This window comes from Canis lupus, chromosome 25 (genome assembly GCF_003254725.2).
Source record: "Canis lupus dingo isolate Sandy chromosome 25, ASM325472v2, whole genome shotgun sequence".
Lineage (NCBI taxonomy): Eukaryota > Metazoa > Chordata > Mammalia > Carnivora > Canidae > Canis > Canis lupus.
Genome location: NC_064267.1, coordinates 4,151,399 through 4,174,537, shown reverse-complemented (window position 1 = coordinate 4,174,537; position 23,139 = coordinate 4,151,399). Strand labels below are relative to the sequence as shown.

The window sequence follows — 23,139 nt, the reverse complement described above, 5'->3', positions numbered from 1 at the left end:
GTTCAACGAATCAAAACTTGAGGAATGTACTCCAGGAACAAAATTCAGAGATTTACAACTTCATGCCGCATAGCTGGATATAGGGTGGAGGAGCTAAGAGGAGGATGGGTATTTTTTAGGACATTTAGATAATCATATCTATTATCACAATAGAGATATTGCCAAGGAGAAACTTTCTGGCAGGTGAGGATTATCTTGGGTAAATTCAGAGTTCTCAGTTTTGTTAGGCTCAGAAAAATAAATATTACTGGTTTGTTTGAAATTGATTAAATTCTGGGGGGTTGATTCATTCAAACCAAAAAAGAGACTAATAAACTTGAAAAATGTTATTTATACTGGGAATAATAGCTGGCAGAATAATTTGGTACCTGCCGTTTGCTCAGAGCACTCCGTCCTGGTATATGCTCTGAAGAGTGAAGCAAAGGCTAAGCACAGAGATGAAATGAAGGGGGTGAGTTACTGACCGATGATGAATGCTCTTTGCAACTCTGGACATACTGGACCCTCCTCAGTAGCCTGCTAATATCTCAGGTAGTTGAGGGCCTGTCTAGTCTCCTTGAGAGCTTTATGTTAGACCTCTACCAAGCGTATCTGGCTGATGCATATTTATGATTAGATTATTTTGAGGTTGGTTAACATGATCAGCACTTCATTAATTCTCTGGTTTTTGTGTTAGGTGGTCATATTTTCTGAACTTACCCTTAAATTTTCAGATATTTTCTTGCATTGCTCTACAGATTGGCTATATATCTTAGTATTCAAATGGAAATCCTGTCTTAAAAAAAAAAAAAAAAGAAGAAAAAAAAGGAAATCTTATGGTCTACCTTCCACACCAATGGCTCATGATAGATCTTAAAGGCACTAACTATATAACTTCTCAGCTTAAAAAGCCCTTCAATGATTTCCTGCTGTCCATGCAGGAAGGCCTAAACTTCTTAGGGTGGTAGACAAGGGCTTCATGGGCTGAAACCTGCCTTTCTCCCCAGTCTTATCTTTTGCTATGGACTCAACTCTTCCTTTTTCATGCTAAGGCCATGTGAAACTTATTTGACCAACATGTCATATGATTCACATCAATCCTCCCTTCACACACATGCATACTTCTACCAAACATGTCCTTGATTTCCCCTGCTGGCTTGGAAATACTTTTTCTTTTTTTAAAGATTTTATTTGTTTATTCATGAGAGACACAGAGGAGGCAGAGACCTAGGCCGAGAGAGAAGCAGGCTCCATCCTAGGACCCTGGGATCATGACCTGAGCTGAAGGCAGATGTTCAACTACTGAGCCACTCAGGCATCCCGGAAATACTCTTTCTATGAAGTTTTTTCAGTCTCCTCAAGTTTCAGAATCAGTCATTCCTTTCCTTGATCTGATTATTTCCATCAGAGCATCTCTGGTGCTGTCTTCCATATACTTATTCATACGTGTGTCTAGACAGCAAGATGTTTTGTATCTTCACTGCCTGAAACAGCTCTGGCTTATAGCAAGCATTCAATGAATATTTGTTGAAAACATGAATAAGAGTCCTGAATCTATAAATTGTCAGTCTACAGCACTGAAAGGAGAGAGGAGAAAAAAGGAGAAAGAGGGAGGCTACATGTTAAAATATTTGAAAGATGAAGCCAAAGATGGCTCAGATACTGGAGAATTCCCATGGCTAAAGAAAGGAATATGATGGAGGAAAAATTTCTGAAGCAGTTTAAATGCTCTGATGATCCTACCATATTTTATCTCCCAAATTATGATGTCATAATTGTGTATATTTATCCACATTTGCAAATTTCTTTTATCTCAGTTCTGCCTTCTAGAACTTTACTTCTTTCTGAATTATATCCTTAAGAAAATGTCTTTTTTAAAAAATGTACATTCTCTTTTCTTTATTATTTGTAAGAAATTTAGTATAGTTGACACACAACACTACATTAGTTTCAGGGATACAGCACAGTGATTCGACAAGCTCATGTTATGCTATGTTCCCCACAAGTGTAGCTACTATTGGCCCCCAGACATCACTACTACAATGTCCCTGACTATTTATGTTGTTCCTTTTGTTCCCATGACTTACTCATTCCATAACTGGAAGCCTGTATCTCTCTGTCCCCACTCTCTCCACCTACTTTTTCCAACTTCCCATCCTTCTCCTCCTGGCAACCATTAGTTCTCCGCATTTATATGTCTGCTTCTACTTTTTGTTTGTTTATATTCCACATATGAACAAAATAATGGTATTTGTCTCTCTCTATAGGACTTATTTCACTTAACATTATACCTTGTAGTTCCACCCATGTTGCCTCAAATGGCATGATCTCATCCCCTATCTATGACTGTGGAATATTCTACTGCCCATATATACATCACATCTTTATGGTCTATTGATGGACACTTAAATTGCTTCCATATCTCGGCTATTGTAAATAATGCTGCAATAATCATAGTGGTGCACATATGTTTTCAAATTAGTGTTTTTGTTTTCTTTGGGTAAATACCCACTAGTGGAATTATATCATATGATATTTCTATTTTTAATTCTTTGAGGAACCTCCATACTGTTTTCCACAGTGGCTGCACCAACTTACATTCCCACCAACAGTGCATAAGGGTTCCTTTTTCTCCACAGCCTCGCCAACACTTGTTATTTCTTGTCTTTTTTTATTTTAACCATCCTAACAGGTGTAAGGTAATATTTCTTTCACTGTGGTTTTGATTTGCATTTCCCTGATGATTAGGGATGTTGAAATCTTTTAATATATCTGTTGGCTATCTGTATGTATTCTTTGGAAAAATGTCTATTCAGGTCCTAAGCCCAGAAAATATTTTTCTTTTGCTCATATTCTTGACTCAAAGTTTAGCTAGGTAAATTATTCTACCTTGGTGTTATTATCACTCAACATCTTGTGGAAATTTTTCTGATTTCCATTGATGGATGCCTGCCTTTAATCAATCCTGGAAATTTATATATATACATGTAAATATATATCATATATGTTAAGTTCCTTATGTAAAAATAAGAAATATATATGTTATGAAATGCATATCAAAATAACATTGAGGTAAGATCCATATAACAAAATCAACCATTTTAAGGTGAACAATTCAGTGACTTCTTTTATTTTGGAGTATTGTCTCTGTCCTCTTCTATTTTTTCTGTCAGGAACTCCAAGTTACATTAGATTTTCATATTCTACTCTCTATGACTCTTATTTCTTTTACATTTTCTGTTTCTTTGTGGTATGTGTAATTTCTTCAGTTTTATCTTTGACTTCAGTAAATCTCTCTTCAGCCGTGACTATTCAGTTGTCTAATCCACCTACAGAATGAATAATAATATTTTCTTGTGATGAGAACTTTTAAGATTTTTTAGATTGGCAGCTTCCAACTATACAATACAGTATTATTAACTATAGTCACTATGCTATATATACATCCCAGAATTTATTTTATAACTGGAAGTTTGTGCATTTTAACCCCTCCTCACCCATTTTGCCCACCAACCCCCCCTCCCACCCCAGGCTCCGGCAACCACCAATCTGTTCTCTATATCTAGGAGTTAAGGGTTGGTTGGTTGGTTTTCGATTCTACATACAAAGTTAAGGGTTGGTTGGTTGGTTTTCGATTCTACATACAAATGAGATCACACATTAGTATGAATATTGTATGAATATTTGTCTTTTTTCTGACTTCATCCATTGATGGACACTTAGGTTGTATCCATCAATAAATTTTTGCTGTTTAGAAGTTATATTTGTTTTTTTCCCCAAAAAACTTCCTAGTCATTTACAATACTATTATTCTTTACTCATATTTTTGATTCCTTTAAAGGAAGTAAAATGGGGCACTTGGGTGGCTCAGTGGTGGAGTGTCTGCCTTCAGCTCAGGTCGTGATCCCAGGGTCCTGGGATCGAGTCCTGCATCAGGCTCCCCATAGGGAGCCTGCTTCTCCCTCTGTCTGTGTCTCTGCCTCTCTCTCTCTCTGTGTCTCTCATGAATAAATAAATAAAATCTTAAAAAAAAATAAAAGAACTACAATGAAACTGACAGCTGGCCTCTGTAAATATTTATTTCATATTATCCGTGTGATAATTTCAGTATTTGACATTCTTTCATGTCTTATTCAGCCATTTTAGTTTCTGATGACTTTGGCCCATGGTGGTTTATTTGCTCATGTGTTTCGTCATTTCATAGTGGGAGCTGTGTTTGGCTGATATGGGGTGTCCTGAGTTCTGAGCTGAGGGCCTCCTTTTCCACAGAGGACTGGTATTTGATTCTGCCAGGTGCTCTCATTCACTACCAACCTGATACCCCTTCAAAAGCTTAGTGTTTCCTGGATGCTGTTGGTAGTGTAATTTGAACCATAAATCCAAGTAAAAGGGTCATGTGGCTCTGACACATGAGTGGATGGGTGTACACTGAGAGCAGTTCACAGAAAAACTGTAGTTTAAATTATGTGATGTCAACACATCTTCTTTGAAAAAGAATTCACTTAAAAGGAGCTGACTGTCCCTGAAAGGTAATTTGATATAAAATCCACATAATATCTAATCTGTCATGTTTCATACAAATTCTCTTAATAGATAATAGATACTCTTTACCAGAATATGCCACTTTTTATTTTTTTATTTTTTTAAAGATGTTATTTATTTGAGAGAGAGCATGTGCACATAAGTGCATAAGGAAGGTGAGCAGCAGAAGGAGAAGGAGAAGCAGACACCTTGGTGGGCAGGGAGTCTGATGGGGGACCCTGAGATCATGACCTGAAATGAAGGTAGACGCTTAAGTGACTGAGCCACTCAGGTGGCCCTGGTATGCCACTTCTTAGATGCTAAAACTTTTTTTTCCAGATTGCTATTAAATGGGAATAAGGCAGCCACTTTTCACGTAAAGATTTTGGTAAAGATTATGGATCTCTGCAGGAGTTCCTTGTTTTCCAGGATAGAGAGCAGCTGGAGATTAACCAAAAGAATCTCCTAAGGATATCTAGTTTAGATTTACTTTGGGGTCTGTGGAAGGAGCCTTGGTGTCCATCGAAAGATGAATGGATAAAGAAGATGTGGTTTATGTATACAATGGAATATTCCTCAGCCATTAGAAATGACAAATACCCACCATTTGCTTTGATGTGGATGGAACTGGAGGGTATTATACTGAGTGAAATAAGTCAATCAGAGAAGGACAAACATTATGTGATCTCATTCATTTGGGGAATATAAATAATAGTGAAAGGGAATAGAGGGGAAGGGAGAAGAAATGGGTAGGAAATATCAGAAAAGGAGACAGAACATGAAGACTCCTAACTCTGGGAAACGAACTAGGAGTGGTGGAAGGGGAGGAGGGCGGGGGGTGGGGGTGACTGGGTGGCAGGCACTGAGTGGGGCACTTGACGGGATGAGCAGTGGGTGTTATTCTGTATGTTGGCAAATTGAACACCAATAAAAAATAAATTTACTATTAAAAAAATAGATTTACTTTGGGGAACCACTAACTCATGCATATTGGGACAAAAGGAAGTGAGGCTCCCTTGAGGCAGCTTCTCTATTTCAGTATTTGTAGAACCCACCAAGGAGTTGGGAATCCTAGCACATCATGGTAAAAGGCTCCCTCTCTGTAAATGTGAAAGTTGCAACATATGTAGATTTTCAGGGTACTTATTAATAAACTGACTCTATGGAAGAAGGAAGAGGTGGAGGAGGAAAATGGAGAAAGAAGGGGGTGGGGGAGGAAGAAGAGGGAGGAAGAAGAGACAAGGCTCTAGTTTGCCGCTGTTCTGATACCTTGAGGTCAGCTGAAACCTCATCACCAGGTTATTACTCAGATATTAGTCTTTTCTTCATGTAAGATCCCTAGGCATTCTCTTGCTTTTGTATGATCTCAGCTACACATTTTTTTGTGAAATATATCTGGCATCTGGTGCTCTGTTGCAGGAGGATTAAAAAAAAAAAACAACAACAAAACACCTGTCTGCTCTACCGCTAGAAAGCAGACTACCTTATTCTTGATTCTTAGTAGGTAAGTGTGGTGCTTTGTTAAATTCAAAAATAAGCACATTCATGGTGCCTGGATGGCTCAGTCGGTTAAGTGTCTGCCTTTGGCTCAGGTCATGATCCCAGGGTCCTGGGATTGAACCCTGTGTCAGGTTCCCTGCTCAGTGGGGAGTCTGCTTCTCCTTCTGCCTCCATCCCCCACTTGTGCTGTCAAATAAATAAATAAAATCTTTCAAAAAAACCCCACAAAAACAAAAATAAGTACATTCATCATATCATTGTTAAAAATAAAAGTTTGAAAGATACTGTCAGCTTCATTTCTGAGCAGTGGTTTGTCCTAAATACAAGCATTTCATCCACTGACCTTTTTGTTCATTGTATGGCTTTGGAATTTCAAGAAAACCACTTAAGAGAAATAGCATCAAGTAATTCCACATGCTCTTTTAATTTTCCTTCTAAAGCAATTTAGATAACATACTGCTGTTTGTAACTTGGTACCTTTTCTAGAATGCTTTTGTCTTAGCAAACAAATTTTTAAAAAATCTCTGAAGCCTCCAAAACTCTGAAATATTTTTCTTAGAGCTTCTATGGTAAATCCTTAGTGTAAGTAAATCTGAAAAGCTTTGCAGACAAATGTTGGAAAATGAATTTTATATCATTTCTACAATCTCACAAGGGAAATTATCTCTAAAGAGATCAATCTCATTGACTTGGCAGCTTTATTAAACCTTAATCACCTTTTCAAGATTTTGAAGATAAAGATTTTGAAGATGTTGAAGAGTACATATTCCCATAAGGTAAAGATTCAGTCACCTAGAGCTTGAAAGATAAATATATAATATTCATAAAGGTCATGTAATCCTTACACAGTGGTCGAATAATAACAATTAAATTAGTACTGTCAGCACTGAATCTATCAGTGAGACCAAGAGTTGTAGCGAGTGACTTATTTCAACAAACTGTAACCAGCAGAGTATCATAAGAAAACTGACTCAGATTAGTTGGGAAGACAAAGCTTCAAATCTAATTAATCCTGATATACTATTTAATTACTCAAATCAACTGTCATGTCATACTAATTCACATCCCTTCTATCACAGGAAAAAGACCAAAAAAAACCCAAAAAACAAAAAACCCCACCAGTTTATTTAAGTATAAATTGACATACAAAAAACTTTACATATTTGATGTAGTCAGCTTAATTAATTTGGGAATAAGTATACAATAGTGAAACCATCACCACAATCAATGCCAAAACATATGTATCACTTCCAAAAGTTTCCTCCCCCTTTTTTTTTTTTTTGGTGGTAATAACACTTAACCTAAGATATACCCTCATAGCAGATGTTTAAGAATACAAAACAGTATTGTTAGCTATAGAAACTATGGTGCATAGTAGATGTCTAGGACTTACTCATCTTGTATAATTGAAACTTTGTACCCTTTGACCAACACCTCCCCATTTTGAAGGGATCTTAATTTGACCTGATTTTAAAATCACCCTCATTCAGAAAAGGTATTCAATCTTAATTTAATTCTTCATCTAAAAGAGAAACAATGATGTCTACCTATTTTGAAAAGTAAATTGTTGTATGTAATTTCTTTTTTTTTTTTTTTTTTTTTTTTAATTTTTATTTATTTATGATAGTCACACACACAGAGAGAGAGAGAGAGAGGCAGAGACACAGGCAGAGGGAGAAGCAGGCTCCATGCAGGGAGCCCGACGTGGGATTCGATCCCAGGTCTCCAGGATCGTGCCCTGGGCCAAAGGCAGGCGCTAAACCGCTGCGCCACCCAGGGATCCCTTGTATGTAATTTCTAAGTGAAAACCAATTAGTGAGTCAATAGTCCTATTTAACCACAAGAGAATACACACATCTTTCTGTTCTTAGAAGTAAGTAACTGATTTGGGACACCTAGCTGGTTCAGTTGGTTAAGTGTCTGACTCTTGATTTTGGCTCAGAGCACAGTCTCAGGGTCATGAGATTGAGCCTTGCCCTGAGTTCCACACTCAGTGTTGAGTCGGCTTGAGATTCTTTCTCTCCGGTTCCCTCTGCCATTCCCCCACTCTCTATCTCTCTCTAAATGAATAAATAAACTCTTTAGAAACAAGTAACTGCCTTTATCACTCTACAGAGGCTGTTGAGCTCCTGCCTCTTCCTAACATTCTGGGCATGGTGGAGAACAACCCCATGTTGGCCTGACATCTCAAGAATCCAAGTATCCCATGTTGGCCTGACATCTCAAGAATCCAAGTACTGGACAAATGAAACATGAGATATAACTACTACCTATAAGCCAAAAGGTGTACTTAAAAAAAAAGTCTAAGATTATGATGGAAAAGAAAAAATTAATATTTCTCCTTAACGCCATTATAATAGATACAGAATAATATACATTATTAAAATGCATACAATGTATAATAACCCTATTTAATTCAGTGTAAGAAAATGTCAGTCTACACAGAGGAGCTTATGGTGTTACCTGACTTTGCATAGATGCGTGAGCCCTAGATCTCTTCCAACAGATGAGAGTATGTGCTGGATCCAGGCCTTTCCAGCTCTGAACATGGCCTAGCACATCTACTGTCAGGCTCTCATCCCCTCAGAGACTGAGAAGAGAGCCTTCTCTGCCAAAGGTCCTATCACTTTTTTGTGCTGCTCACTGGGACAATCTCAATTAGACCTTCTTTTATTATTATTATTATTTTTTAAAGATTTTATTTATTCATTCATAACAGACACAGAGAGAAAGAGAGAGGCAGAGACACAGGCAGAGGGAGAAGCAGGCTCCATGCAGGGAGCCCGACATGGGACTGGATCCAGGTCTCCGGGATCACACGCTGGGCTGAAGGCGGCGCTAAACCGCTGGGCCACCGGAGCTGCCCATCGATTAGACCTGAACTACTTCAGGGAACTCTGTGTTGAATGGGCCTTTATATATACGGTACTGTATTGGATTGCTTATGTTCAAAGATTAATCATATTGATAATGACTTTACTCCATAAAAATATGTATTAGTGCTCACATAATATCAAAGTGAAGTTAAATCCATTTAGCTGGGGATCCCTGGGTGGCTCAGCGGTTTGGCGCCTGCCTTTGGCCTGGGGCTCGGTCCTGGGGTCCCGGGATCAAGTCCCACGTGGGGCTTCCTGCATGGAGTCTGCTTCTCCCTCTGCCTGTGTCTCTGCCTCTCTCTCTCTCTGTCTATCATGAATAAATAAATCTTTAAAAAAATAATAAAAAATCCATTTAGCAAAAACACAGACTATGTGTTTATTTATGGATTTGAAAATAATAAATTAATGAGTGTTAATATTTAAAAATCTATATGTTGATTAAAAAGAAACCACCGTAAATGTGAGCTGATCCTCTGTCTTCATAATGAAAAGGTACAGAGAAGCTTTTTGGTTAACATGAATATATAAGCATAATGGAAGTTAATTAAGATAGTCAATGTTTACTTGAACTATGTAATAATGAATTTGGTTACATAATCATATCTAAAATAATCTTATAAAATATGTCCCTTTAGAAATATTCTCATTGGGGCACCTGGGTCGCTCAGTGGTTGAGCGTCTGCCTTCAGCTCAGAGTGTGATCCCAGGGTCCTGGAATCCAGTCCCACATCAGGCTCCCCACAGGGAGCCTGCTTCTCCCTCTGCCTGTGTCTCTGCCTCTGTGTGTCTCTCATCAGTAAATAAATAAAAGCATAAAAAAAAGAAATATTCTCATTTCAGAAACAATTTTGCTCAAATTCTTTACTTACATTTTGACACGAGTCGTCACCTTCAGAAGAATCACTTTCTAAGCCACCTAACAGTTTCCCAGCTGTAGGTCCATTGAAATAAAACAATCTTTAAGTGGAGATAAAAACTGAATTGGCATCTGATGCTATAGTTGGGAATTTTATCCTCGGCAAAACAGCCAATTTTTAAGTAGTAAGAAGGTTGTTTTTCATTATCATGTTTGTTATTTCCACAAGATAAACAACTTATTAAGTTGCTTTTAAAAAACGTGATCTTGGTCATCTCTTTACATCCACATGCCAACACTTAAAATCAGAAGGTCCTGACTGCAATAATGACTAGGTCTGTACTAAAAGCCTTTGTCTCCATTTCCTGGTTCCATTAGAAGACCTTAGAAAACTCCCAATACAACATCGCTTCAGACCTTTCCAGGTTAACGCGTCTTTATAAATAGCTTTCTGTAATTTAACTAGAGTAATTGAAAGAATACCACCCCATCATATGAGAGTTTTTAAGAGGACTTTGAATATTCAGTAACTCCCTTTTCTTTGAGGACTAATTTTGCAAAAACACAAAACAAACAAAACATGCTTCACAAAAAACTTGCCTTATATTCTAACTCAGATAGTATTTATTCATCTTCTGCGCTAGTTTTGACTTTGATACTCCTTATCACACCTTGGGGGAGGACTTTTCAGTCATCAAAGTCCCAGAAATTGTCTCTGCTGTTTAATATGTACATGGGGTGGTAGTTTTAAAACACAGTCATACATTCTCTGACACTTTTCCCAAAGATAGAATCTAATTCCCCTCCTTCTGAATATGGACCAACCTAAGTGACTCACTTTTCATACATAAAATGTTATGAAAGTGACACTGTGGGGCTTCTGAGGCTAACTAGAAAGGTGACATAGTCTTTGCCTGGTTTCTGTCTCTATCTCTAACCTCTCTTTGAACCAGTCACCACGTTGTGAAGAAGCTCAACCCATGCGAAGAGGCCTTGCACGTATGCTCTTTTGGCCAACAGCTCAGCTAAGGTCCCAAACAACAGCTAGCATTACCTGCCAGGTATGTGAGTGAAGGAACCATCAGATGAGTCCAGCTTTTGAGCCGTTCCAGCCAACACCAAGTACAGCCCTGCCCAAGTTGTAGATTTGAGAGCAAAATAAATCTTGTTGTTTTAAGTCACTAGGTTCTGGTGTGGCTTGTTCTACCACCGTGGATAACCAAAATGGGTTATGAAATAGTACACATCTTGCTCCAAAGAAAATGATGCTGATAAAATAAGTATCAAGGCAACAAAATTTCTTCTAAAGGCTCTCTAGGGAGGGGTACCTGGGTGGCTCAATTGGTTAGGCATCTGCCTTCGGATCAGGTCATGATTCCAGGAGTCCTGTATCGGGCTCTCTGGCTCTCTCTCTCTCTCTCTCTCTCTCAAATAAATAAATAAATAAATAAATAAATAAATAAATAAAATCTTTTTTAAAAAAGGCTCTAGCGATAAAAATAAAATGTCTTTCTTCTGAAAAGTGTTTCTGATCAGGACAAGTAAAACTGTTCTTATTCTGCAATGAGTATAACTAAACAATAATTCCATGAAAAAGAGCAGTGTAAGAAAGAAAACAAAACAAAGGCAAGGTTAAGGATATCAAATTAAAAACTGACCCAATCTCTTCTTCTTGTGAGTCACACTTACCTGATGTCTTACAGTACTCAGTGTGTTGGCACCACATCTCCCACTCCCCAGCAATTTCTTCGTGTTTAAGACCAAGACTGTATCTCCCAGTCCTAAACATAGTATCTCACACAGAGCAAATGCTTAATCAAAAATTCCTAAATAAACACATGAACATGAGCTGTAATAAATCAAATGTCCTTTTTTTGGATGGCAATGCTGATACATATTTTTTTTTCTGGCATCATTATTTCTCAAACGCTCTGTATGAACTGAGTTGTGTCCCCCTAAAATTCGTATGTTGAAGCGCTAACCCAGCATGTGACTATATTCGGAGAGAAGGACTTTGAAAAGGTAATTTTGGTTCAATGTCATTATAAAGATGAAGCCTTAATTCAACCGGTTAGCCCTATAAAAAGAAGGAGAAACTACAGGAGTGCATGCATGCCAAAAAGGCTATGTGAGGATACAGGGAGAACATGGACATCTCTCAGGAGACAGCAAACCTGCCTGCACCTTGATCTCAGACTTCCGGGACTAGGAGAAAATGAATTTTTGTTGTTTCAGCCCCCCAGCCCTAGCAAACTAACGCAGGTGCCCAGCAGGTTCCCTCTCAGGGTCTCTATACTTGCAGGTTCCTCTGCCTAGAGCTGTTTCTAGATAGCCAAGGGTTTGTTCTTTATTCAGATCTCTGCTGATAATGTCACCTCATCAGAAGTCTTTCCAGGCCACCCTATAAAAGGTGGATTCTCCTCTTTTTCATCTCTCACCCTGTTTTAGATTTTCTTCCTAGCACTTATTGTTCTCATTATATAGTTATCTGTTTTTGTTTTCCGGAATGAAAAGTAAAGGCCTCGACAGCAAGAACTTTGCCTATTCTGTCTTACTATGCTATCCTTGTCCCAGTAACAGCTTCTGGCACAACACAGCAGCTCAATAATGTCGAATAAATAAAAGAAAAAAATGCACAATTTGAGACTGACGAAGAAAACAGGATCTGGTTTCAGAAATAACATCCTCATAAACTTAAAGTTAAAAAAAATACATATTTTGTGAGGTTGCAAAAGTGTTCTAAATTTTACCAAAAACATTCTAAGCACTACAGGGAGATCAGCAGGGGGCAGCAGAGAGCTACAGCCTGAAGCTGCTGGAGGAGGAAGGACAACCGGAGGCAAGGAGCCCAAAAAGTGAAGAACCAACAACCCTAGAGTCCTGTTCTCATAGAGGACATGGTTGCACTAGAATTGTGGTTGCAAGAGCGCCTAGGTGCAACCACAGGCGCTCTTGCCCATTAAGGGTGGCCAGCCCATTAAGCATCTGCCTTCAGCTCAGGTCATGATCTCGGTCCTGGGACAGAGACTCACATCGGGCTCCTTGCTCATTGGAGTCTGCTTCTCCCTCTGTCCTTCTCCTCCCCCTAACCCCACTTGTGCTCTCTCTCAAATAAATAAAATCTTAAATAAAACGTAAATAAAATAAAATTCCGGTTAGAACACTGGCCTTGGGTGCTCTATCATGTCTTTAATATCCACAGCTAATTCTGGCCAGAGAGACCAGGAGAGGAAGAGAGAGAATCTCAAGCCGACTGGGCTCTGAGCGTGGAGCCCAACCAGGGCTCCACCTGGGGACCAACCCCAGGACCCTGAGATAACAAACTGAGCCACCCAGGCACCTCTCATCCAAACTTTTTTATTTTATTTTATTTATTTATTTATTTTTTTATGATAGTCACACAGAGAGAGAGAAAGAGAGGCAGAGACACAGGCAGAGGAAGAAGCAGGCTCCATGTACCGGGAGCCCGATGTGGGACTCGATCCCGGGTCTCCAGGATCGCGCCCTGGGCCAAAGGCAGGCACCAAACCACTGCGCCTCCCAGGGATCCCTCATCCAAACTTTTTAAAAGGTCTACATATAAACTAAACACATCAAAGATAGTAGTAGAAGCTAGATTTGAGGGTATTTTAGAAGCATCATGGAAATCAAAATTTGGGGAGGCTTATGCTTATTTTAGTTCTGAAAAACAGTATTTAATAACAGCAAAATAGTTCCTATTTAATACACATATAGAATATAATAGATTTCAATTCTTAAATTACAAAATTTCCCAGATAACATGCAATATACATTTTTCCCCCCAAAGGAACATAATGGTCAGAAACAAACTGGTGTTCAATTTTGCATCAAAAAAAAAAAATTTTGCATCTATGTAACTGCCCAAAAGTGCAGTTTCAAAGTAGAAAATTAAGGTGAAATATAGTTTATAGAAAAAATGATTAAGTCTTTCTGATTAATGACTTAAATAAAATTTTAAACACTATGTTTAAATCCATTCTACCCTGAAACACTCTTGTATACATTGCTACAGATTATTAATTCATTTCTATGTGTTAGAATTTCCATTTTACTCATTGCATAAAAAGCACTGCTACTGTTGAACTGACAGATGGATGGTTAATCCTCAACAGATTAAAGTTTGTCAACACTGGCAGTTAAGGCAGAGCAATGTATGTGGGGAACATGGCTTGCCTATTCCTCCCGGATTCAGAAGCTTCTCTCCTTTATTTCTCCCTCTGGGATTCAATTCTTGTCGAGTGTTTCTCCCTCAATATTGCTTTGGTCTTTGCTTGAAATCAACAGAAAAGAAGTTTCCATATTGGCTATTCCTCTTGATTTACCAACAAAAAATTGGACCCCCCCCCCATATTCCTTTAGTAAGAGGATCAAAAGCTAACTTTTTACAAAACAAAGACAACTTAAAAATGGTTCAATTCCAGTGGGATAAAATATTGACTGTGGTTTCAAAGCAAGCAAACAGAAACAAAGTATCTGTTATTTTCATCACCCCAGATATTGCTCAGAGTATTCTCTTATTGCCAAATCTCATTTATAAAGTACATATAACTTCACCACTGTTTATTTGAACTTGTTTTCATTTACTGGGTAAATAAGTTTTTGATTATTTTCCCAAAGAATTGGCACAGCAACATGCTGGTAGACTGATCTCTCTATCTTACTAGCTGCCTTTCCTTCCCTCCACCCTAAATTACAAACTTTCCATTTCTCTTCTTTTTTAGCAACTGTTTCTGCCATCTTCAGTAAAAATTTGTAATTTGTTCTAAATGAATTATCTTGGATTTGAAATCCAAAGAAACTCATAATTATAGCTGTATATCTTCTATGTTCATTGTAATTAAAAAGATTTCTCCAAGAAAATTTGTAGCCAAAAAACACATCTTAATAACGTTCCAAATGTATTCCCAGCACATCTCTAGAATTTTTAATCAGTATAGTGATTTAAATGCTTTATCAAGTACATGAACATGAGGGGAACCACTATGGAATTTATAAAAAATCAACCCCACAATCAAGGGAACCCATGATAAAAATTATTTGTTTCCAGCAATATCAAGAAGTAGAATTGTGAGCATGAGGCTGCTGCATAAATTAACTACTTATTTTCTGGAAAACAGAAGTGTGTTCTGTTCCTATAGATAAAATGTCTCCTCAGTTAGGAAGCAAGAAACAAAACAATAGATCCCAAATAAGGACAGATCTTGGGTGCTGATAAGGTGTTGGTGAAGAGATTAAGACTTCACAAACACTGGTATTAGTCACAAAAGTGAATTCTTAAAGTAGGGAAGGAGAGTATGAATTGAGAGTATGAATTCTTAAATTAGGGAAAGAGAGTATTGAACTTGAGTACAAAAATGAAGCTTAAGCTTTAAGTTACACGAACTGTTACACCAGCATTCAGCAAACCTAAGTAAATAGTTATATCTATAAAATTAAAGAAAGTTTGATTAGTTCACCAGATTAACAGGATCTGAACTGATCTTTCAGTTGTTCCAGTTCTATCTCCGAACAATTGCCTGACTCGGAAGAAGGATAAGCATGTCGTTTTTAACAAGGAACATGTAATTTCTGGATAAACTCTCCTTGTTCATTTATAAATGGGTCTTCTTTATAAACTGCATGAACTCAATGTTTCTCAATAATGATTACGTGGTCTCATCTCATTATTTGTTGGTGCACTTTATCCCAAGGTATGTGAAATACAAGAATAACCTATAGAAGAAATACAACTTAAGCTAGTCAAGAAAACCATTCATATTTGCAAATACTGTAGAATGAGTCTATTTAATGCACTGTGACTGCTCCCAACCACCAAATATTTTATACTGCCTTGGCCAATATGGTAACTGCATGTGTCTATGTAAATTAAATTAAAAATTCAGTTCTTCAGTCTCACTGACAAATCAAATGCTCAATAGCTACATCTGACCACTCATCATACTGGACAGTGCAGATAGAAAACATTTCCATCACTGTAGAGTTTTATTGGACAGTACTGTTGGTCTAATCCTGTAATTTGCCATGATAATTTACCTCTTTAATAATGTCTTTTTTTCTTATTGAGCGATTAGTATTGTTTATGACAGGAAACAGAAATATAGAGAAACCAAATGAATTAAACTATAATCCTATGATACACAGATAACTACTTAATATTTGGTATGTGTTATTGGTGCTTTTTAAAAAAGATTTTAATTTATTTATTAGAGAGAGCAAGCCAAACAGGGGAAGGGGCAGACAGAGAAGGAGAAACAGGGAGCCAGATACAGGGATCCAGACGCAGGGCTCAATCCCAGAACCCTAGATCATGACCTGAGCCAAAGGCAGATGCTTAACCAACTGAGCCACCCAGGCGCCCCCTTGGTGCTTTTTCTAAGCACATAAAAATTTCAAACAAAAATGCAACATGCTAAACTTACTAGTTTTTACCTTATGTCATAAAATATATTATGAACATTTCTGTATGCTATTTTAAAAATCTGCATTGGGGATCCCTGGGTGGCTCAGCGGTTTGGCACCTGCCTTTGGCCCAGGGCACGATCCTGGACACCTGGGATCGAGTCCCGTGTCCGGCTCCCGGCGTGGAGCCTGCTTCTCCCTCTGCCTGTGTCTCTGCCTCTCTCTATGTCTATCATGAATAAATAAATAAATCTTTTTTAAAAAATCTGCATTATTTTACATGGCTATATACATAATACTTATTCAGATTATTGCCATTTTTGAAGCTATTTATGATCACTTCCTTGGTATAAGCCCTGGATTTAGGATTCATGGTTGTTAATTTCTGTAACTTCACTTTCAGGAGTTGAATTTTGAAAGAGAAGTCTGAACCCAAGTGTCCTTACCTATATAGGGCAAGGATTAATGAAATGACTTCCAAGGATTCATCTTGCTTGCCAGGTCTAAGAATTTTTTTCAGTAAGTGCCCAAGTCTGAACTTACTAAAAGGGAGAAAAAAAGATCCCATACAGTCTTGAGAAAGCAGTTTAAAGAAATTAATGTTTCCCTCCTTGTACACCTACAGTATGGTGGGTTCAGGGACTTGGGAGCCCATCAGGGGAAAAGATATGACCACAAGGTGGCAGTAGCACACAATAAGCTTCATTTGGGTGTGTTTTGAGAGGTTTGCATGGGGAATGGGGGGTAGAGGAGTGGATGGGAAAGGTTTCTCCAACTATGAAACCTTCCAGAGACAGTGGCGTGGGGCCACCACCCAAGAGTAGAAGAAAGCAAGGGAACTCTGGTGGGAGAGAGGAATCAGAGATGGGAGGTTACTTGCCTAGGTGATATCACTCTGCAGCATAAAGGGGGAGTCTCTCAGTCAGACAGCTGGAATGGCAGCAGTGACTTGGGGGCTTTAATAATCCCAGGGCTTGTTTATCTAAGGCTAACAGATGTTGGGTGCAGTTTAATGGGATATGTAAAGCAGACAGGCTCCAAATATTTAAAAAACATTTAAAATAATTGCATGTGCCAGAATTCGAGTTTGGTGCTAATAGACTTTTGAGGGAATGGTCCTGGCCTGCTATAGACAACATAGGGCCAATATACAGGGGTCACTATTGGCTCATTGATGCAACAAGTGTAAAGTAAATCTTATGACTCAGTTATTCAATCAACAAACATTTACTAAGTGCCTGCTGTGTTCTGGGCACTGTGCAGGAAATGATCTTACAAAGAAGATTCAGTCCCTGAATTCAAGGAGCTTATGGTCCTGGAAGAGGACCTCTTGAATAGAATAGTGGGATCCTGAAACAGGAGATAGGAAGCTTTTGATCTTTTATTCTTCCTGGTTTTTCCTGGAATAAGTATCTAAATACTAATAATTACTTTTTGCTGGGAATACTAGATCAACGATTGAAAACTGTGTTACTATCTACCTCTACCTCCAATCCCATCATCAACCCTTGAAAACAACTACAATATTCAACACCATCATAACTCATACATACACAGGGTTGGAGGTAGAGGGAAACAGTAGTGGTTCTGGACAGTTATTAGAAAAGACTCCTTTCATTATGATGTCCAAAATTAAACTCATTCTTCACATCCTTTTTTCTCTGAATCCAGTTAATCTGGCATTGTATCTTATTCTGTCCACCCTGCTATTTCTCCATCAACCTGACCTAGAAAGTGTAAAATTATTTGCCCGCATCTTCTTCAAACCCAACATACAATCAGTTGCTAAGTCATGTAAACTCCATGGTCATTATGGCTTTCTTGAGTCTTTTTTCTTTTATGTTCCCACATCATGGTCCTGACTCAGGTCCTCATTTCCTCTAGCAATTGTTTTCCAAAGCATCTCCTAGCTAAAATATTGAGCTATTCATTGGTCTCAGATTGTTTTCCTATAAATATAGTTCTAACACCATCATTTCTCTGTTCAAATGTTCCACAGCAAACTCCTTACTCTGGAATTCAGGACTCTACAAGATGTTATCTCAATGTTCTTTTTATTTTTTTAAAGATTTTATTTATTTATTCATGAGAGAGAGAGAGAGAGAGAGGCAGAGACACGGGCAGAGGAAGAAGCAGGCTCCATGCGGGGAGCCCGACGTGGGACTCGATCCCAGGTCTCCAGGGTCAGGCCCTGGGCCGAAGGTGGCACTAAACCACTGAGCCACCCGGGCTGCCCTATCTCAATGTTCTGAACTGTCCACTATCATCAAACTATACCGTATAGTATAACCTCAGTTGACAGAACCATCAGCATTCCCCAGATTATATTTTGCAATGTCTTCCTGTTGTTACTTACACAGAATTCTCCCTCTTATTGAAATAGACTCCCCAAACGAGGCCTATCCAAAACCATATTCAAATTTCAAGACTAAACACAAAAGGCCATCTTTAAGAAACCTTAATTAACTGAAAATGTACCTGGATTTTAGCCAGAACTTCCTTTGGACTTCTTAGACAATAGCCTTACTCTATCTTGTGGCAAATCATTTGTGTGTATTTCTTCTTCTATAAGCCTGAACTTAATTTAAGTAAGACTGTTTCTTACTCATTTATGTAACCCCTATGTCTCTCACAACTAAAATGTGTTGTGCTCTTCATATACAGAACACAATGCACTTCAGATGGATACAGTGGTTTTGACTGCCTGCTGACTAGATAAATGGTTCATTAATGATAATAAACAATTTTGGTAAATATGAACAAACCACCAAGCTGCCTCATTGAGTCAGAAAATATATCAAATGCCTAAAAAAGAACACATATACGTGCAGACAACTTGATGACTCATTGTTGCTATAGGAAAAGTTTTATGCATTTGAGATTTCTTCTACCCAGATAGAATTTTCACAAGTGAGGACTATATAAATTCTTAAGGCTAGATAGTTCTTATAGTAATCAAAATGTTTTAATAGTTCGGCAATAAGGTTTGCATTTTTTGTTTGTTTTTTTGTCTCTAGCATGGAAAACCTTGTTTTTCTAACAAAGTTTACAGTAGGAACTAATGTCATTTCCTGTGACCATTGATACTATTATAGATGAACAATAAAAGGACTGAGTCGATACAAAACAAGTTTTATAAATATTCTGTGATTTAGTGGCAGTAGGATTTAATTAACAAAAATATTAACAAGCAGACAATATTACTAAATGGCTGATGGAGTTAACAGGGCATGAGCCTGTCCTCAGATACAGTATTTATCTGAAAAATAAAAGACACAGGCAGCTGACAAGGAAATTTTATAACATTTTCAAATTAGAGACTGAGACAGAGATAGACATGAAACACAGGAAACCTATTTTGTGTAATCCACTGTGTCACAGAACTGATGGTACAATAATTAATTGATTTTCACAGAAAAACTGGTATAAATAGGGCTGTTAATCAAAGGACATAACCAGTAAATGACAGCTAACTTTAAGGATGCAATGACCTCATATTAACATGAGTTACCAAATGAATTTTAGACCTATGAAAGACTGTGCAAAATCCAGGTTCTTGACTTCTTCTAACAGATTTTCACTAAAGATCTGGCAACTAATGATTTAAACTACAATGGCTCCATCATCCCCCTGAAACTTATTTTCTCTCTTGATGCAGAGTCTTGGAGAGGATACTGTCTGAGAACCCACCTCTGCACTCACAGGTATCTGATTTTAATTGTGCACATTATTAAGGACTGTGTCTTGGTGACTAGAATCACCAGAACCTTCTCCCTTTTACCCAAGTTCCTGGGGAGGTTGACTTCATGAGATAGTTGCTGTGGAGTCTGTCCCAGAGCCAGGAGAGACATACTTGAGGGATATTTTTGGACATCACAGTTTATTGCTCTCTCTTGGAAGGTACTGGATAAACACAGCTGAAAATTCTTGTTCTTTGGGCTCCCCCTTTCTAGGATATATGTAGACTATGCCATCTGCCCTGCCAATTTTTTTTTTACTCTAATCATCTTTATTGTCAGTTCTAGATACTGCTTCCAAATCTCCACAGAATGCATTATTCCTTTTCTCTAAGCTCCAACTGCTCCCTGTTTATACATCTATGTCCCCCATGGTGAAATAAACACTAATTATGCTGCACCATAACTATCTGTTCACCATCTCATTGCCTGGAATAAAAAGCTCCTTGAGGGCAGGAATCCTTTTTAATTGCTGTTCTATACCCAAGCTACTCCCTAGTACAAAATGGATACTCAAAAAATATTTGTAAATGAGTGAATGAATAGTAGACTTTGGTTATTCTTGCGTATGAAGGGATCCACTTCGTACCATCTGAGGCTATAGGCTTCCTAAGGTTATATATTTGGGGTTGCTTCTCAAATTGGACTTCCTTGATCCTTTGGTCATCTTCCCTGGAACTATGGGCTAAAATGTCACAAATTGCCCACCAGCCCCAACATCTGTCCCTCACCTTACTATGTAGCTATTTTCTGATATTAAATATATAGAATGGCAGTGGTATGCCCACAAACAGGCAAAATACGTCCCTAAACAGACCTCAGTCCTGGGGAAAAAAAGGGTGCTCTTCTACTTTTTCATCTCTTTTTTTCAGCCTTATGCTGAAAATCAACTTGATTTCATACAAATTAATGAAAACTGAAATGTTTGAACAGGAGGTTAATTACTAGCTACCATGAGCAAATGTAATAGAAGTAATAACAGCTTCTGAAATGCCAGGTAATTACTGGCAAACAGAAAAGATTGTCTTTGAATTGTAATTTAGAGGGGAGAGGAAGTGATTTTAACAGGACCCTTGGGTTTTCAAAATTCCTAGTAAAGAATTCAGCTGTCATCCTCATTACGGAAATTAATCCCAGTGTCAAAGCTAGCTGAGTACGGAATATCAGGCAGAAGTGCCGACCCGTTGTTTTTAAGCTAAGAAAGTGTTATATCGGTAACTTTCCCCAAATATTTTAGACATTAAAGATTTATAATTAAATGTATGGTTCACTTCTCAATACCTTAACATGCAGAGATTTAAAATTGACCTTTGAGTTCTAATCCTGATTTTGCTGTAACAGCTAAATTAAACCTGTGCAGCTCACTAAAAGTGCACAGTCTATGAGAAAGTCTGTTCTATCCTCTCTGCTATTTTTCTAAATGATAAGGCTGTTTCTCGTTTAAATGTTTAATGAAAATTGTGCACCTATTTATCAGTTGTTTGTTTTTTATGACATACATCATTACTTGTTCAAATACTTAAGAAAGCCATAATATTGCATGTTATACAAATATTTGGATTTATATGCATACACATAAACATATATATAAATATCAGTTCATCTGAATTACTCTCCAATTTAAGATCTGACCGGAGGACTGCAATGATTTAATACTTCTAAGATAGCACAGTAAAATAAGCCATTATCACTTTCCTTTGCCAAGTTTAACAAAGTGGAAGGAGAGGATAGTAAGATGTAGTGATAATATTTCATATGTATTAAGGGAAAAGAACTATGAAATGATGGTAGGATCTCATCTTGTTAAAAAAGTTATTTTCTTTTTTAAAGGTAGTTTTCAGACTCAAGACAGCTGAGTGAGACTATACACCTTAGTAGCCTGGTCTTCTCGTCCTGACTAGGTTAAGGTCGGAACACTGAACTTCAGCCGGCTGCCTCTGCTGCCTCTGCAGGAACCCAGGGCTACCCTTTCCCCTTCCCTGCTCAAGCTTCAAGCACAGAGAAGAGAACCAAAACCACAGGTGCAGTAACAAACATTGCACTAGCTCCTTTGTTTCGGAAGAAAGGCAGAGTGGGGTTTCCCATCATTTTTTTGTTGAGGAAACCAGATCAAAAAGGACGTAGTGGAATGTTGGGTCACATGAATGCAGAGAATTCTTGAACCTGCCAAGGCCACCAAGGCTCTAGGCCAGACTTGCTCCCTCCCTGATGGAGCTCACCACTTGAGGCCTTCATCGTCCTCAGAAGCCACAACAGTGTCGCCAGGTGGGGAGGGCTCTTGGAAGACTTCCAAAACCCCTGCCGGGCGAGTGCAGAAAGCTGCTTTTCTTCCATTAGGCAGAGGCACCCTGCGAAGCAGAGCTTTTGGTCGCTGCCTGCACCTGACTCCTCTGTTGCCAAAATCAGGATGTTACCGGGGACCCTGTGTTGCCTTCAATTTCAAAGGCACAGGAATTCCGGGGTGCAGGAGGACTGCTGCTCCCCACTGAGGTCAAGACGTGATAAACGTGATAAAAGTTAGTTTCATCCTAAGCAAGATCAATTTCTGTGCTCCTCCAGCACTTGGCACTGATTTCTAAGATGCTTCCCAACTTCCTTGACAGCTAACTGATCAGACGCTTTCATCGCACTTTCTGTAGAATACTTCCATTTTCCCATGAAATAACGGCATCCCAAGCTCACTAATGAAGAACACTTAAGATTTTGGGGGGGGGGGGTAAGATTGACAATCATTTCCATTCGGAATCAGGAAGAAGGCGGTAACTAACCATTCCTTAGAGTGGACATTTAAACGGCCTTTGGGGGTCTGCTTTAGAAACTTAGGAATGCGTGTTTTAAGAAGACTCAGAAAACAAAACGCAGAGCGCGCATGCAATGTATTGCGTGTGTACACACACATTCATGAAACCGTAACGACGATTATTTGACCACGAGGCCCTGCGCCGTCTGCGCACCCGGGGCCGCGGGGTCCCCCTGCTCACGAGGCCGGGCCGCCGCCAGGCCCCCACGGCCGCCGCCGCCCCCTCGACGACCCGGCCCGGCCCGGCCCGGCGCTGCCGCCCGCGTTCCTTCCCCTTCCGGGCCCACCTCGCTGCCCCGGCCCGCTTCACGCCTCGCCCGCCGGAACCGTGCGGAGGCCTGTGGCGGCGGCGGCCTCCCACGCACTGCATCGCGCCGGCCAGGGGCGGCCTCGGGCGCACGAGGGCCCAGGATGGGCGGGGCCGAGGCGCCGCCGCCGACCGGGAGG

At 39.0% G+C, this 23,139-nt stretch overlaps 1 long non-coding RNA gene across 2 annotated transcripts; it reads right to left on the bottom strand.

The window, feature by feature from the left end:
* Positions 1–1,943: 1,943 nt before the first annotated feature.
* LOC112669399 (uncharacterized) lies at positions 1,944–23,076 on the bottom strand. Of its 2 annotated transcripts, none has more exons than XR_003142216.3 (3): positions 22,980–23,076; positions 6,717–6,798; positions 1,944–3,308 (listed from the first exon to the last, which is right to left on the bottom strand). It is a non-coding gene; the product is annotated as an uncharacterized LOC112669399 (long non-coding RNA). The 2 variants fall into 2 exon arrangements; XR_003142217.3 differs by lacking the exon at positions 22,980–23,076 and adding an exon at positions 22,661–22,958 and having other exon boundaries at positions 1,945–3,308.
* Positions 23,077–23,139: the final 63 nt, after the last annotated feature.